General features: G+C 43.1%; 1 non-coding gene across 1 annotated transcript; it reads right to left on the bottom strand.

The window, feature by feature from the left end:
- Positions 1-4239: 4239 nt before the first annotated feature.
- On the bottom strand, positions 4240-4316 carry TRNAS-CGA (transfer RNA serine (anticodon CGA)). Its single transcript has one exon. It is a non-coding gene; the product is annotated as a tRNA-Ser (tRNA).
- Positions 4317-5467: the final 1151 nt, after the last annotated feature.

Below are 5467 nucleotides of genomic sequence, written 5' to 3' on the forward strand. Positions count from 1 at the left end.
CGCAGAGGGTATCATGTTGGCCTCTGAGTTTGGAACGATCGGCTGGAGCAATACAACCTGCGTCTAAATAAAAAGAAGACTGAATATATTACGCCACAACAAAAAAAGGAAGACTGAATATATTACGTCACAACCACAAGCAATCGGAGCTCATTATGGTAGACGGTGCGGAATCGCCGTGAATGACAAGATTCAAATAACTTGGCTCCACGATCATTGATGATGGGCGACTTTTTGAAGAGATTCCTGCAAGGATATCCGTAGCTTGGATGAAATGGAGAGCAACAACCCGCTTCACTATTGACTGGAGGATGAACCATAGCCTCAAATAAAAAATCTATCGTACTGTCATCCGATCTGTTGCACTGTGTGGTTGCGAATGTTGGTCGAATACGACTGAGATAGAATGTCGACTGGGCGTCATAGAGACAAGAAGCTGAGTGGACAGCTGGCATCACTAAACTGGATCGCATCTCCAATGAATTCATCATGGAGACATTTGGCGTTGCACCGATTCAAGAAAAAAAATGCGCGAGAGTCGTCTAGGATGGTCTGGACATGTACTAAGGGCAAGCGCCGACGCCATCACGAAGACAGGCTGCATGCTAGAAGTCGCCGGTAGGAGACCAAAGAGACGACGATACCCTTAACAAAGAACTGAGGTGCGTCGATCTCCGCCCTGACAAGCCCCAGGACACAACTAAGTGGAGACAACGAATCCATGTAGCGGCCACGCCAGCAGGAGGGACAAACGCTGAAGGAAAAGAAGAAGAAGAAATATAAATCCTTAAAAGAAATCCCGGGCTAACTGTGTTCCTTCAGAACTACCATGAGCGATGCTGCCTAGACAGATTGTCTACTGATATTGGAGTGTTACTGGTCAATTAGATGCATTCTTTGTTGTATTGCTATAATTTCTTGACCAGTTCATTTTTAGGAATTACAGGGTGTAATGTTAATACCCATATGCAACGTATAGCGCAGTAAAGGATATTTTGAAATATATTTGTGACGTCCATCGCCAATCCTAGCATCGTAATAATGAAATAATGTCGTCGCCATAAGACCTATTTGTGTCAGAGCAACGTAAAACAGATTGAAAATAAAAGAAATATAACATACTTTATTATTTTTAACAGCCTGGAGGCTTCCTCTTGGCGCTAAACGAGATTAAACTTTCAGTACAAAATAAGAGAGATGTCGCCATCAATACCATTATAACGGATTTACTGATGGGTGAATTACTTTGTAATGATTCTCTGGAACTCCGAAGCTTAATTTTGTAACATGAAATCCGAAGAGGGTTGTTCTGTTCGTCGAAGCCACCACATAAACGTATTTTAAGGAAAGAAAATTAAAATGTTATTAAGACATTTAAGGGAGTCATGATTAGAATGTGGTGATTTTAGACCAAAAAATCGAATTTTCAATTTTCACCTTACCGGGCTCGATAGCTGCAGTCGCTTAACTTTCCACTATTCGGGAGATACTGGTTTCGAACCTAACTGTCGGAGTACTGAAGATGGTTTTCCGTGGGTTCCCATTTTCTCACCGGGCAAATTAAGGCCACGGCGACTTCTTTCTTGCTCCTAGCCCTTTCCTGCACCATCGTCGCCACGAGACCTCTCTGTGTCGGTGCAACGTAAAGCAACTTGTAAGAAATATAAAAAAAAAATTCTCGTACTTCCTCTTTCAAATGCCGTCATCAATTTTCTCTAACGATACTTTTAAAGCTCTAAATGCCGAAAAGGGCAGTAGTTCAGCCTATATAGGGCGAGCCTACGCCCTTTCTGCCACGCTGTCAGACAAAATTAGCTTCAAAGATACTTCGGACTACCTTTTCAATAATATATATACTTTGTAGTAGGTCTACGCTGTGCGTAAGAGAAGACAGCAGAGGGAATAATTTATAGTCCAGTGCAGTTGCTTCTTAAATCTTTCAATTGCTATTTTTACCTTCAAATATTTTAGCTCCTTCCATGCATACAAAGCTCCCTGCGATGTAGTTCTTATCGGATTCATCGGAAATTTTCAGAGAATGTTTTAATATGTACAGGAATTAAAAGTAGTGCTGAATGATATTATCCATTGAATATTACCTTCGTCCGCCTCTATGGTGTAGTGGTTAGCGTGATTAGCTGCCACCCCCGGAGGCCCGGGTTCGATTCCCGGCTCTGCCACGGAATTTGAAAAGTGGTACGAGGGCTGGAACGGGGTCCACTCAGCCTCGGGAGGTCAACTGAGTAGAGGTGGGTTCGATTCCCACCTCAGCCATCCTGGAAGTGGTTTTTCCGTGGTTTCCCACTTCTCCTCCAGGCGAATGCCGGGATGGTACCTAACTTAAGGCCACGGCCGCTAACTTCCCTCTTCCTTGCCTATCCCTTCCAATCTTCCCATCCCTCCACAAGGCCCCTGTTCAGCATAGCAGGTGAGGCAGCCTGGGCGAGGTACTGGTCATACTCCCCAGTTGTATCTCCGACCAAGAGTCTGAAGCTCCAGGACACTGCCCTTGAGGGATACAACTGGGGAGTATGACCAGTACCTCGCCCAGGCGGCCTCACCTGCTATGCTGAACAGGGGCCTTGTGGAGGGATGTGAAGATTGGAAGGGATAGGCAAGGGAGAGGGAAGGAAGCAGCCGTGGCCTTAAGTTAGGTACCATCCCGGCATTCGCCTGGAGGAGAAGTGGGAAACCACGGAAAACCACTTCCAGGATGGCTGAGGTGGGAATCGAACCCACCTCTACTCAGTTGACCTCCCGAGGCTGAGTGGACCCCGTTCCAGCCCTCGTACCACTTTTCAAATTTCGTGGCAGAGCCGGGAATCGAACCCGGGCCTCCGAGGGTGGCAGCTAATCACGCTAACCATTACACCACAGAGGCGGACTATTCCTCTTCTTAATCAACGTTATCCGGTCAATTAGATTAGCTGTTTTTCTTTCTCTACCATTACGAGCGCTAATGTGAGTCGATGAATTGTTTCACACAAGCACCACTACGAGCGCTAATGTGAGTCGATGAATTGTTTCACACAAGCACCACTACGAGCGCTAATGTGAGTCGATGAATTGTTTCACACAAGCACCATTACGAGCGCTAATGTGAGTCGATGAATTGTTTCACACAAGCACCACTACGAGCGCTAATGTGAGTCGATGAATTGTTTCACACAAGCACCACTACGAGCGCTAATGTGAGTCGATGAATTGTTTCACACAAGCACCACTACGAGCGCTAATGTGAGTCGATGAATTGTTTCACACAAGCACCACTACGAGCGCTAATGTGAGTCGATGAATTGTTTCACACAAGCACCACTACGAGCGCTAATGTGAGTCGATGAATTGTTTCACACAAGCACCACTACGAGCGCTAATGTGAGTCGATGAATTGTTTCACACAAGCACCACTACGAGCGCTAATGTGAGTCGATGAATTGTTTCACACAAGCACCACTACGAGCGCTAATGTGTGTCGATGAATCGTTTCACACAAGCACCACTACGAGCGCTAATGTGAGTCGATGAATTGTTTCACACAAGCACCACTACGAGCGCTAATGTGAGTCGATGAATTGTTTCACACAAGCACCACTACGAGCGCTAATGTGAGTCGATGAATTGTTTCACACAAGCACCACTACGAGCGCTAATGTGAGTCGATGAATTGTTTCACACAAGCACCACTACGAGCGCCAATGTGAGTCGATGAATTGTTTCACACAAGCACCACTACGAGCGCTAATGTGAGTCGATGAATCGTTTCACACAAGCACCACTACGAGCGCTAATGTGAGTCAATCCAGTGGTTCACCTAAGCCCTTATAACTATATTCGGTGCGGACATTTTCAAAAAAAGGAAGAAACTACTGAGTGTATAAACCAAGGAACACATTACAGAAGGAATAATGTAAATAAGTTAATTTGGCTAAGATTTAAATAAAAAAAAAGGAAACGAGTAAAGGAACAAGAGATTTTAGGGCAGAAGTAATTTTCGATTTTTTTCTTTTTTGTTTGACAAGGATATCCTGGACTCACAATTTTAAATCTTTCCGGACACTTTACCCTTCAGATTTTGGCAGAATTGGGGAAATTGCTAATTTTACGTTGTTCATAGTATGAGGACCCCATACATTGTCTGCTAAGATATATTTTTAGTCGAAACAGACTTTCAACTATTAGGTCGTGTTACGTACATGTAGTACGTGTTGAAGAGATGTTAAGTACAGAACAAAAATGGCCAGCCGGACACCAGTGGGATCCGAACCCACAACCTCCCGATTTCGCGTCGGTTGCTCTACCAATTGAGCTATGGTGGCCTAGGCCATCTTTGTTCTGTTTGAAAGGATCTGAGCTACAGGTCTGGCACTGCTGGTAGCACACTGTAGAGTGCGTTTAAGTCGCCCGTTGCGGTCGTGAAAATTCAATATATTCATATATTTTTAGCATTGAAACATCCGTGAAGAAAGTACACGAGAGACCAGGATTTTTTCTGCAGTACAGCATTAGAAGAGGAAGTTGTTTAGTGAATAACAAGGGTCTTCTAACCCGCTCTGTTGTTATATAAGGAGATTTGTGTAAAATGGCATCATGCGGGCTACCATGACCTGGACGTACCTTGAACCAAGGAGTCCTCAACACCAATTCCACTGCGTAAGTCGATATTTCTTATTAGATTTCTACGATCTGCGTTCAGTATACTTCTTACCATCGCTTTCTGTGCCACACTCTGCGTTATAGCTTTATGTTTATGTGTATACGAGACATCCTCATTCCCCCCATGATATAATGTTAGCCCCGTCACAGGAACTTCCTTCCTCCGCATCCATTGACTTTGCGCACTAAGGACTGGCTACGAAATTTAAATTTAAATTGTCAGATTTCTTATACAAATTTAATGAGTAAACTGTAATATTTTTGAAGGAAACAACATCCAGAAATCAAAATTGCGACTTTGAGATTAACAAATATAGGTTGTCTGCAGCAAATTAGTCTTAAAAAATATTGTTTTGAACTTGTATCATATAACAATTTACTTCCATATTATTCCACCTTAAAAAAATCATTCCCGGCTATTTCTTTATTCTAACATAAACGCGCCAACTTTGCAATAGATAAATATTTAACTTTGAACTGTCTGGATTTTCCATTCATTATTTCCATGCGACAACTACGAATTTTGATTTAAGAGTGCGTTTATAAGTAAAGAAGGTTGCTCATCAATAAGGAACTATTTGAATCGCTGTGGTAGAAGGAAATGTTCATTCAGCTACGTTTGTAGTCTCTCGAGGCTCACCAAAGCTATCGGGACCACCTAACTCGCTACATACTGTTACTGAAAATATAATCATAAACATCAGTTATCTAGTCTTCATGAGTTGTTGGCCTTCATACTGTCTAAAACAGTCCTCTATCTCACTGATTGTTAAAAACGGTAGACCAAAGGAACATACTAGTATTTCCTATTCTC

Source organism: Anabrus simplex, chromosome 7 (assembly GCF_040414725.1).
Source record: "Anabrus simplex isolate iqAnaSimp1 chromosome 7, ASM4041472v1, whole genome shotgun sequence".
NCBI lineage: Eukaryota > Metazoa > Arthropoda > Insecta > Orthoptera > Tettigoniidae > Anabrus > Anabrus simplex.